We start from the raw sequence: 13,570 nt of genomic DNA on the forward strand, positions 1-13,570 counted from the left end.
CACTTCCTTCGTGTAATGTAGGGCAGCGGATGTAAACGTCATATCTATAGAGTTACAAAGGCACATATTTTTCTAACATAAAATAATCAATTAAACATTAATAATATACAGGGTGGTTCAAAATTCCACGTACAAATTTTGCGGGGAGGTAGAGAACATCAAAATCAACCATATCACATAGGAATAGGAAAGCATGACCGGAAACGCCACCCGAAAGTGATAGGTGGCGCTGTTCGCCAGCGCTTCAGGTGCAATTGGGGCTTCCTCATTGAAGCTTTCGACGTCGTACGAAGGACGTGCGTCGTTTGACGAACGCTGAGATGGCAGACATGCACCTCGTTTACCATATTATGTATCCAACTCCTATTGAACGGTTCAGTCACGCCTAATCAAGTTTTTTACACTATTTACTGCTTTGTGTTATTTCTGTATCTTTGTGTCCCTGTTAGTACCTTCCGGTGGCGTTTCCGGTTATGCTTTCGTATATGTATGAATATGGTTGATTTTGATGCTTTCTATCTCCCCTCAAAGTTTGTATGTGGAATTTTGAACCACCCTCAATATTTACAAGTTTTGATAGCTTTCTAAACATAATTAATAGATACAATTGAAGAAAATTTGAAAATTATTACTTTGCAACAAAATCTACTAATAGAATGAAGAGTGGATAGGGAAATACACTCTACATTAGCATTCAAGGCAGGAGACGGTTCTGGGATGTGTAGAACTGCTATGCTCTTCCAACCATTTTCCCACCTTCATTTATTTATTTTATAACATTATCCTTATCTCACTGAATTGCAACGTTTTTATCCTGAACGCCTACATCTCTTGTCGGACTGTATTGTTCTCTTAGGTGTGGTAGGCATGCATGCATCGTTACGCAAACATCAAGACGAACCGCAGCATTTGTCCTCTTTATTAAAAGACTTTCAGCTGGTTTTTTTTAGGACATAACAAATCTGTGTAGGAGCCTTAAATCATAAAGATAAAATACGCTTTTTCAAGCTCCCATGTGACCTTAATCATACTTATACTTGTTTGTATTTATTGTTGGTTAGCAGTACCATTGTCATACCAGTCAACCTATTGCCATTGATAGATTCCAAATCTATTCACGACCTGTATACATCATTTCCTGTTACTATTAGATATTAGATTTTTAGTGGTTTCAAAGCACACGCGCGCGCGCACACACACACACACATAGGTAGATGTAGTTTCGAATGCACTTTGCTGATTTCAATGGATATCTCGGAACCGAACGAACCCTGTTTAAGAAATAATCACAAGAGTTTAAATTAGTTTAAATCGGAGTTGAAGGGTGGTCATGGATACCGACAGTGTTAAAAACTGAAGAAATATGTACGAAATTATGCGGTCCTAAAATATGTGTGAGAAATTAGGCAGCCCTGAAATATTATGGCTGTTCTCCTAATAGTTAAAGTGAGTGGGAATCACATAAAAAATCCTATTTAGTTAGCGTATGATGATACAACGGCCATGAGGCTTACAAGGTACGACACCATCTTAGGAAACCAATATAATGCTATTGGTTATAATGTGTTCTGGATTGCGTGTTTTACGAGATGAAAAACCCTGTATGAGAGCCTCACTCACCTTCAACTGAAAATCCCCGATAAAGGCTAATGGCATCCTAGACGGGCTTTGAACCTAGGTCTTCCCAACCAACGGACATTGACGAACCGACTGAGCTGTGAAGGCTCTCACCTATTTAGTAATAATTCAAAAGATAATAGAAATAATGTTGACCCATTTAGTTTATAATCCCTCTAGGTCTATTCTAGATGATGACCTTAGAATATGCATTCATGTACTGTTCTAATCTATATCGCACAATTTTCCAACTGAGTTAAAAGCTAAAGAATGTTTACTAGCCTGGTTGGTCGAGTACATGGCATCTCTATTCACCACCAATAGGTCATATGTATGTTCGAATCCTGCTAAAGTTACGGACGTTTTACAAACGTTTTCAGATCCACAGGCTTGCAACCTTTTGTAGTCTTGGTTAGAAAATTTTTGAAAATATTTTACCCGGAGTTCCTGAAATTAATTCTCTTATAAGTTTTTAAGAAACTTGGAAATTTAATTTATATAAATGCAATGTATCCTTCTATGCAGATTGTTAGATTTGTGTTTTTGCTATATCGATAACATAATTTAAAAAAAAAAAGAAAGACTATTCGTTAGTAGCGATACATTTATAGAAAAAAATATTGATATAAGAAACTTAGTTTTAAGACTGAATGGAAGAAACATCATGTTTCGCCTTCGAATAGCAGAACTAAAATTTTAATTGAAATTCTTCTAGTATTCAAAAGCGCACTCCTCAGGGTTTAGTTTTTTTTTTTTGGGGGGGGGGGAGGGGGAGTTGAGTAGACGATTTGAAAATACACACTACTCATCGCATGCAACCTATGACTGAGCATCTGCAATGATCGCAGATGAATTTTAATTTGGAGAAGATTTTTGAAAATTTTTCTAGTGTTTGTTTTCCGTTTTCTTTAGGGGGAAGGGTCCGTTGCCCCCCCCCCCTTGGGTGCGCCACTGATTCAAAAACGCAGGGAGAATTATTGAGTGACTGACCTGCAGCAAACACGGATTTTGACTGTTGTTAAAAGATAAGTAACACCAACACTTATTCCATTGTTAAAATCCTTTATTGCTATCATCACATAACAAACTATTCATAAGGCATAAAGCAGGGAAGGCTTATACATTATGTACATTCACAGCACACAGTGCTTGTCAAACGCTAGCTGCTATTAAAAAAAAAAAATGAAGGGACTACACCCAAACCTGTTGCACGTATGGGTTGAAAGACAAACTTGCACCATTGGCTATTGAACCTAAAGCAACCATTTTAACAGTTTTAAAAAAAAATGGGAAAGACATTTTCAACACTCGGGGGTCTTTCTGAACTCTTGAAATTGAAAAGGGATAACATCGTTAATTTTAACGACTGTTTCCCTTCCATAATGAGATCATAAAATAAAACTGATACAAAACTGAGTCATCTGCTCTATGGTCGATTCCTTTCCAAACTTCGTGGTCCATCTCAGATAAATCCATTTGTCTAACTGGATTTGAAACTTACAATGCAATAACCATACTATACGATTACAACTGTATTTAGATTCATTACATATTAACAAATATCAATTTGGTCATTTTAAATTCATAATTGGCTATGCATATTGGAATTAACAAAGATGATTAGAATCATTACAAAATTTAAGAAACAATTAGTTTAGTAATGAACAATATGAATTAAGCCCCTGCCCATATTTCTGTGTCTACAAAAAATTAATTCATCATAATGCATATGTGCTAGAGTTCTTCCAACCAGCTGAGTTTATTGGGATGAATAAATGTAGTATACAAACACATATGAAGTTTGTGTTATTATTTTTGTATAGTTTTGTCAAAGTTCGCCAGACACTTATTATTGTAAACAAAAAAGTAAATACAGCAAATAACTGCTGCCATCTTGTGTTCCTAATCGTAACTAGTATAGTGTGTGAATATCGTATGAGTTTAAGATTGATTTTTATGAACTGCTATGAGAAAATGACAATTTGTTTTCCAAAAAAAAAAAAAAAAAAAAAATTTTTTGTCTGCTATTTTAATTATTTCTGATTAAAAATTCTAGCGGGTGTATTTAAAGTTTTATAGCATCCCATGCTTTATTTAAATATTTTAATTACTTTGGATTTTAAAATATTTATAATTTTTTGATCTTTTTAAATTTTAATATATATTTAATTTATTAATTAGTTTCATCGATTAATTATTAGTAGTGTTAATTAATAATTTATTAACAATAATTAATAAATAATTAATTAATTAAAATCTAATGGATTTTACCAGCTATGAATATTTAAAACTTCAATTTTATGAAGTAAGCTTTGGAAACATAAAATGAACTTAGGTCCGTTACCGATATGCTAACGAACATACGAAAAAAACAATTTTATTTCGTATCTTCCTTTTGATTGTGCGACTTTGTATACACCCTGTAATACTATTCGATTTTAAAACGACATAACTCGAGTGTTTAAGGTGTGTTCAAAATAGCCCATTTACTCTAGATGAGAATTTCCAATCACTACACGTTTTGCCTGACATCATATAAAAATATGAATGCAGATGGAAAAATCTAAATATATTTAGAAATACTAATGCTTACTGGCAATCAGAATTAATGTACTTGCCTCCATGTTTTTTTTTTTTTTGGCTGTATGATTCTTGTGTTACTGATTTCGTAATTCATCTATCTTTAGTTTGCTTTACACTCCATTTAAAAACAATAACAAGAAAGAGAAAAAAGAAATCCAAATCTCGGGTGATTTTTCTTTTATTTTATTGATTTGTGGTCGTAGATAATTTGCCCAAAGATAGAAAGAAAATATTTTTGCACACGAAATAGAGACGATTGTCTTTATTTCATTTTCATTTTATTTCATAATAGTTCGGGAATCAACGCATAACACATATACCAATTAGTATATGCTGCATTTATAATTTCCAAAGCAAATGTTATCAACCTTGTTTATATCAACCACAATTTTAACCAGTTTTCCATCTAAGTTTGCAAGCAACGTTGCAACAAGATTTCTAATTCTTTTTAGACAAATATTCGCAGAAATTTAGACATATAACAGTGCTTGTTGTCAAACACAAATTATTTTGATTTTTATTATTAAGTTTCAACCAAACCGACAGTAACATTTCTTACAAACTATTTTTTATTTCATTCTCTAATATGTAAGTAATTTTTAGGTGTAAATTTTAATTCATAATTTAAAAATATTTATTACAAGAAATTAAGATTATTTTAAAGGATTTAAAAATATATTTTAAAACATTGATTTTTTTTAAATAATCAATTTGTTTTAAACTATTCTGTGGTGTTTATAAAATACCCATAAGAATTAATTGACCAATTGTGAAGTGCTCTTTTGTTAATACTACATACCTCACTTTGTTTTCTCTGAAATACGCACAAAATTCAAGTATGCATTTTCATTTTTCTTACTTTGCCTTACAAATATCTATAGAGTGACAATTGCTTTTATACATTTCTAAAATGCTTATCTTTCGCCTCAACCTATCCGCTACATTCTACTGACTAGTCCCAACAAGAAAAATACATGAGATCATTTATCTGGTTAAAATGGTTGCTTAGGAGCAATTGTAGCCTACGCAAAAAAAAAAAAAAAAAAAAAAAGTCTTTCATACCTAAATATCGTAAACATAATTAAAAATAAGGTTATTATTTATTACAACATGAAAAAAAAAATAGGTTAGTCTGTGGGATTATTTATGAAATATTAACAAAAACGTTTATAATTTTTTTTCTTAAAACAAATATTACGGAATGAAAAAAAAAAATGAGATCAATCGTTTAGATATAATACATCAAACGCACTTTGATATGCAGACTAAATACAAAGAAATCAGGCATCAAAGCCACTACAACACATCTCTAAAAGAAAAAATAAAAATAAAAATAGAATTTGCTAGGGTATATAAGATTTCAGTAAAGGTACATTAATATGACAGATGATAAAATAAAGTTGATTTCTTCAAGTGCAAGAAAAAAAATGCAAAATTCTTATGCTCCCATTCATATATGAAACACCTAGATACAGATCCAGAATACTGGACTTGAACCCATCTGTGATCACATAAAAACGAACTGCATATCTACATACTATTCTAGACTGTACAAGAAGAAATAAAAGTTGATAATATAGCGTCCATCACTTGCCTTCTGGAAACTTAGCTTGCCTCACCAACAGGCAATGGATGAACCATGTGAGATCAAAAGCTGATGTGATCCACCAGTAGTTCTTAATCTTAAATACTCATCAGTGAGTCACTGACTTATGTACAGCTATGTACAACTACTGCGTTTCTCTCTTTTGACATTCTCTATACACTATTTTTATCTTTTTTTTTTTTTTTTTTGCATTTTGTTTTGTATTAAATTCTGCTTTTTTTTAATTTGCGATGTTTGATTCTAGAAAAATAGCATTTTAAACTAATTGCTATCTTAAATGTCCATTTTTATACTAAAAAAAAGTCTTATAATTCTAAAATGGACTATACCCCTATTAAATGATACAAAATAACATTAGGAGTAAATTATTCCATACATTTCTGGTTTTTAAGCTAATATTATATATACATAGAGATTTATCAGATTGAATAGGCATTTAACAATACTGAAACACGTGATTTACTTTTTTTTTTTTCGAAGCTGAATGATTAACCATGATGAGCATACATGGACATGTGATCAGCGATTGCAAAATGAAAAAGATTTTTTTTTAAAAAATACATCACAGAATTCTTAATTATATGCCAAAAGAAACTTGGCATCTTTGAAACATTTGAGCACAATTGTACAAATAAAAGAAACTATTGCATTCAATAGGGAATAATTTGAGAATCATAGTTACACACAATTCAAATACAGAGTCTAAACACAGGTTGAAAGTGATAACTGAAGATGATTATTTGAAGTCCAATTTCTTGAGACCATAGAAGGGCTGTTTCTTTTGTTTTTCTCTTTCTGCTGCCTGATGCGTATCCATTGTAGCGATAGCAGAGCAATTATAATCAGCTACCACAAGCATATGAAGTCGGAGGCCACCTTTATTACTACTCTTTTAAACCACTTGGTGGCAGCACTTATCACATGGGCATCTTTGGTTGGTTTGCAAACTTCTGGAACAACCTGCAAATAAACAAAAAAATAATAATTAACATAAAGAAAGAAATATTCGACACTTTAAATAATTAAAATACACTTGTTATTAATTTATAAAATTAGATTACATTCTAAATGTCTATCAATATTTTCATCATTTTGTGTTATTTCTTTCATTCAACCCCCCGCCTCCCTCCTAGCACACTACATTTTCTTGTCATTTAGAGATCTATAATGGGGATATTCTGCGCTTATGATATTCGATAGTGCAAGTTATTGACATGTGTCAAGCAGTTACGGGAACAGTGACTTAGGGGTCAGTCATCTTCATATAGATCACCGATTGCCATGTCTGGTAGTCTGCTCGTCAGCTGACACCCTCGCGCTACGCCTACTTCCTCTCGCTCCCTCCACCGGATGCACGGGTCCCAAGAATGCAGAAACTTTAAGGAAGTTACTTCCTTCCAATAAAAGGCACCTGAATGGAAGAAGCCGACGTCTTTGCCCTCCTCAAGCCTCTCTGAGTACAGTCAAAGAAAAAGAGGATGAAAAGGATGCATAGTGGATTTCATGGTTCGCATCTTCTACGCATACTTCCACAGCAAAAGCTAGAAATAATTCTCCCTCCTCCTTTACTATGTGCAAACCTTCTGTCGACACATTTTTGTAAACACAGGAAATTCAAGCACATTCTATTTTGGACGGTTTTCCGTTCGTAGAATAAGTCGTAAGGGCACGTGTAGAGTTATTGAACTAAGGGAAAATTATTGTCGCTTGGAAGGAAAAAATTCAAACTAATCGCTAAAGAATTGTCTTTACGGTAGCTGTCTATCTCAGATGATGATGATGATATTTAAATAATGCTTCTATAATACGCCCTCTTTGCTACGCAGTATCTGCTGCTGATGAAGAGGTCCTGCTGACCAGCATTTTCAGTGAGCTAAAAATTACAAGGATGCATTTACCAGTATCGTTATACTGTGTCATGAAGACTCCATATAATATATATATATTATATGGAGCATTGTTATGGAAACACTATTTTGACTTTGATAAACTCCTCTGTATTTTCAATATGTTTTTATTAGCATTTAGGTAAGAAATTAATACTCTTCATAATTATTAATATAATAATAAGATTAGAATATTATTTCTATAATTAGAATATCACACACACATTTCTGGTCATCGTCGCAAGAGAAATAATAAATTATAAGTTTTTTAATTAATTTTATATATTTTTTGTATTTTTATGTAAAAAATAATTTTACAACCTTTTGTAGGGAAGAATCACATAAAAAAAAAAAGCTAAACTTAGCATCATTTATCATGTCTCTTGCGACCAACAGGTGGCGCACAACGGAAAGAAAATATGTCAAATATTAGTTCACTTTAATACGAATTCTTTTATTGCTATTCATAACTATTATTAATAATAATTATTATCGCTCGAATAACATTCTTAATGTTTCTTAGACACATCAGACTTTGTTCATAACATCAAGAATTTTTTATCCAGTATCAGCACAATAATTTCGAGTAGTGCAAAGTTGTTTCATTTACTTATTATTTTCAGAATTATTTATTATCATTCTTAATTTTTCTTGAAATGCAGGTGGCGTGACTGTACTAAGCCACTGATACGGTTACTTGTTCAAAAAACGAACTATTATTAGTGTATTATTATTCTTATTATAATGTATGTAGCGATCTCCATATTATTTCGTCCTAGTTACAGATGAATTGCTTTAGGGAACTGCTGGTGTCAGATCTCTTAAGGTTACTTGTCGTCTCTCCGTTACCCGACTTTCAACCGTAGACTTGAAATGCGTCTTCTGCTGCAGTATTCTCAGATAAACAGGGCAGAACAGTGAGTAATAGAAAACAACACCATTATGACACAAAAGACAAGGCACTCAAAATTTTGATGTCAGCTGAACGCAAGCTGCTGACGAATATGTTAAGGTTAGAAGGTTAAGCTGCGTAAGAATCCTTCTGACAACGTGTTCGTTGCTAAGATAAGAGGTCACGTGTTTCAGTAAGAATGCCTCTTATTACGAGGAAAATGACGGCCTAATGCTAAGCACAAGAGGGGGAAAAAAACCTTTAAAAAAATGCACGCTCGTTTGGGAGGCTAGCACGCAGACGAACTAGCTCTCTACACTCCACGTGTACTGGTTTTTTGTTCAGTTGCCCGAATTAAACAACACGAGACGCCATGTGGATAAAGTTAGCAGAAACGCCCCACCTAACGTTTCCCTAATGATAGCTTAAAAAAAAAAAAAAAGTAACGAGGCAGGTTTTTGTAAATCTTACAGTCCATTAAGCTGATCATAAAATAAAAGGTTAAAAAAAAAATTGGAAGTTGAAATAACCTGAATTTATTTTATGCGCTTGTTGTGATACAAGTAAACAGCGAATACCGAAATGAAAAATAGACGATAGCATTCATATCATATGGACATTAAAGCAAAAAGGTGGCGCTGCATTTCATTTTTCGTTTTCAGTCGTTAAACCTAATTTCGTTTGACTTAATGGAAATTAAACATTTATTTCGAGTTCAAATTTTTGACATATCATAATTTTTATTTTAATATCGTCGCATGTATAAATTACTATCCTTTGTGTATCCTTGTAATAATTTGCTGGTTTATCATAGACCAAAGGGAATAAATAATATACAATATTTGAAGACACCTTATTAGCAAAGCTACTTTATTATTCAGTGCGTATAATGAAATTGACCAAAATATATTGAGTTATAATTCCTATTTCTTCCAAAATTAAACCCAAATCGTTTAAAACAACTGCACTGTATTTATCGTTATTAGATAAATGATCGTAAGATGGCGCCACCATATATCAACAACATCCATAATTTAAAAAAAATAAAAATTATAGCGTGATATTTTTCGTAAGATTTTTATGTAAATATTTTACATAGCGTTCTATCGCCTTCTGTGATAAATTTTTTATTTATTATTTCTATGTATACAGACAACGTAATTGGAAAGGACATGAGAGGCATTTTAAAATATTAAGACGTGTATTAAGAGCAAGAAATTTCGACTGTATGCAGCTTTGTGAAAGAGTTTAATCACTTGTATATTAATTATTTTTTATTCTTGGTCTGTTATTTGTTTCACTTTTTATGCGATATGAATTTATGCATTTCTTACTATATATTTTTTGGAAATAAATAGGCTTAACAGTGTTGAAGGAGGGAAATGTTAAACGAATTTCTATCAGACTATCGCAGATGGTGTGGAGAACACGTTCTTGTGGTACACATCCAATTACTTTTGGTGTACACTGGCGTCAGCCTCTGGGCCTCAAGTGAAAGTTACCCACGCGCGCACCTGGCTTTCCACCAGATTTTCTCCCTCTCTCTCGTACGCTGGAGGGGAGGGCCAGAGAAGGGGGAAGGCTCCTTTACGAGTTTACATGTTCTCTTTCTTCCCTGTCTTTCCCCCCTCCCCCAAATTGCGGCTGCTTTTCCAAGGCCGAGGAAGGTCTTTGGTCGTCACCTGTCCGTTCTTCTGTCAGTTCATAAGTTCAGTGCGTCTATCGATCCCGTAGCGGCCCAGTACAGACCGCAAAAATTCTCTGTTAAAAAAAAAAAAAAAAAAAAAGAGCGTGATTTGTAGGAAGGTTGCTTCATTCCTAAGAATGAAAACATTTGGTCTAGCAGATTTCTCTAATGGTGTCAAAGGTCATGGAGGAACTAACAAGCAGTCAGAGGAGTTGAGGGGTCACTGGCGATGAAACGAACAGAAGTTAGTTCCTCTCGTATGCAGGATCAAGTTTTGGTGTTTGAAGGGAAGGAAAAGAAAATGTTAGTGTCCCCAGTGTTCATTGCCACCTTGAGTACCCCCCCCCTCTTTCTGGAACTAGATTATCAGAAGCGAAAGTTGTTTTTGTTTTTTTAATATAAAATTTGTTGACTCTCTCTTCTGCAATGCATGATGGGAAGCGTCCCATCCAATGAAGGCAACAGCTGTAAAACCCTAACGAGATCTTTACCCACCGCTTGTGTTTATTTCCAAATGCTTCTGCGTGCATATTTTTCTTAGAACGTGCATGCAAATATAATAAACCCTCTACGCAAATGACACTTTTGACGTAGCGTCGGTTTCGTCTAGTCACAAAGCAACATCTCCCCCTACTCTTCTATCCTCCCCCCCCCCAGCCGTCTCGTAAGATTTCCTTGCGTGCTTAGCCAACAATATCCATTCGGCAGTCTGGCACACCTCCCTGGCGGCAATCATAAAGGCACTTAATTAATTTGATCGCTTTAATAGTGCATAACCTTGATCTCGTAGAAGACAAAGACTTGCCCTTCATAATAGCAACTCATCAATCGCCTCGGAATTATGTGGGATTATTGTCACAACTACCCCTTTAGGGATATAATGGTACAGTAGATATTATTTACTCGCCACACCCAGGAGGAGAATGCTAGGTGTTTGAGATGTTTAGTTCGTTTCAGTCAATGTTGGAAATGAGATGAAGTGTCACGTACAGATGGTTAGCTCCAACAACATTATGCATCGTTGTATATTTGATCAAACAAGACATAAGTCATTCTTGTTGGATATTCATGTGGTTTTGAACTAATACTGAAATAAAGTACATCTGAGAATGTCTCAAATTATAGTTTTTAAAAGATCCTATTAGAATTTATTATTTTTTTTGAAAGACTAATGAATATTGATTTAATTTCACAACTGGGTGATTTTAAAACTGTTTCTGGGTTTCTTCAGTTGTACATCAATTGATTTAGCAGAATCTATTATTCCTTGATACAATGAAAGATCCCCAAATACTCCTTTGCAGTCGTGTTTCTCTCTTTTTCTTTCTGCAGCCAGTTGCGAAGACACAACTAATGACCCAAATACTGAAACATTCTTTGTACTGCAATAGCTTGTTTCACACCTATCTTTCAACTGTTCTGTTATTTGGTCATTCCAAGTGGTTCACAGTATAGTTTGTCCATCGACGTTGTGGGCTACTTAGAAACATACAATAAATGTAAACGTTCAGCTTTTTTTTTCTTTTCTTTTTTTTTTTCATTCCAATCGTTTCGAATCAACAAAGAAGTGCGCAGGTTACTTGACTTGACCAAAAACGCCATTTCTGCATTAATAACGTCATTGAGAAATATCAGCGTGATCACACCAAACTGGAAGCATTCGGGAACGAAGTTTACAATATCAGGCAGTAGAACAATCAGGCAATTTCATTTCGAAAGGCGTCTATATTGCGAAAGATGAACAAGTATTGGACCAGAGGAAGTTGCTTTCTTCATATTTATCTTTCCGGTATGACGTTTCTTCCTTTGTGATTGCTGGATAACGAGTACACGCTGCGATTCCAGAAAATCAGAAATCACAGGATTAAGAAAAGGTAAGAAAATAATCTTGGGATCACAAAATATACGTACCTCGCCTTCATCTGAGTTTAGGTATCTTAATGAAATCAAAACGGAAATGGGTCAGCAACTTTCAGCAAAGATTTCACTTTCGCCACTTTCATTCTCAAGAGTTTGGAATAAAGCACCTAAAAGTAATATTCTTAATAATTCAGATATTGAATGTTTTGGATAGGAAAGCAGGACCAAAATCTTGGAGAAATATACTAAGGAGAAAGTGGCATTGTAAACATTGAAGTTCTTCCTACTCATGGACATTAGAAGAGTACTGACAAGTAACAGAACCATTGGTATCTTGATCCGGCTTTGCGAGAGCAAGATCTAGACACCAAGATACGCCTAAATGATCGTGTGACACGAAGACGCAAGGCAAGACATATGTCGTTTACTACATTGCATTTTACACTATGGTTATTCACATATTAACATTCTAGTCTTATTCTTTTACTCTGAAAATGAATATGCATTATCTTCAGTGAATATCTATATTACTTGGAAACTGAATAGGATAAGTTTTATAAAGAAAAAAAAATATTATTCATAATGGTAGCAATACGATTTATTCTTCTACAGCTAGGTTTGGTCACCTTCACGGCCAAATGCCAATACATAATGTATTATTTCCCCCATTTAGTTCTACCCACGTAAAGTATATAAATTTATTCTCCGTATGAAATGTGAACTTCGTATTAAAGTGTTCATGGTGTGAATTGATGCCTACATGTAATCTTGTGGCAAGAAACGTTTCTATTTGCATAATGCTAGAAGAAAGACAGTCACAGGTTCGATTTTAGTTGCCGATCCAACAATTGGAGCGACAAGTCCCCCCCCCCCGAAAATTCAAGGTTTTAATTTTAATCCCTTAACTCAATAAACTAGGCCGTATAACTCATACTATTTTAACAATAATATCAGTTAGGGTAAACTACTACAGTTATCTGTTACATTCCCTCCTGGATGCATTCAAAAAATCATCTGTAGTCGTGAGCCCAGCTGTCAGTGTCAAGAGTCGAACTGTGCCTACCGATTTATAATGCGGATTAATACTTTATATAAATTAATATTTTCTATTTAGATGATATAAACTACACAACTCTAAACTAACGATAAGATAACTATAAAACATAAGCAAATTATTTAGACAAATTAAACCATTTAAAGCTTTAATATTTTTATTTTTTGAAAAATCATTCTCACTTCTATTAGAAATCACCATAATAAAAATAATATAATCTCCATTAAAAGTTTCAGTAGTGGTATTAATTTTCCTATTTCTTCCATGTCTTGGGTAAATTGTTGCTCATGGCAACTTATTGTTCAGAATGTATATTAATTTTTCCACAATTTGAAGATTCGTAGTATTCTATCTACCAGGCACCTTGTGATTTCCTCCCCCCCCC

The 13,570-nt window shown here is 33.7% G+C and overlaps 1 protein-coding gene across 1 annotated transcript in view; it reads right to left on the reverse strand.

Annotated features, from left to right (window-relative positions):
• Positions 1–2,659: 2,659 nt before the first annotated feature.
• dap (cyclin-dependent kinase inhibitor dacapo) overlaps positions 2,660–13,570 on the reverse strand; it is a 28,673-nt gene continuing 17,762 nt past the window's right edge. Inside the window, exon 3 of the mRNA XM_090410943.1 lies at positions 2,660–6,766. The gene's annotated coding sequence lies outside the window, so the exon portion shown is untranslated. The remainder of the gene's footprint in view (positions 6,767–13,570) is intronic.

Source organism: Typopeltis vanoorti, chromosome 21 (assembly GCF_054136105.1).
Source record: "Typopeltis vanoorti isolate ZY-2024b chromosome 21, IOZ_Tvanoo_1.0, whole genome shotgun sequence".
NCBI lineage: Eukaryota > Metazoa > Arthropoda > Arachnida > Uropygi > Thelyphonidae > Typopeltis > Typopeltis vanoorti.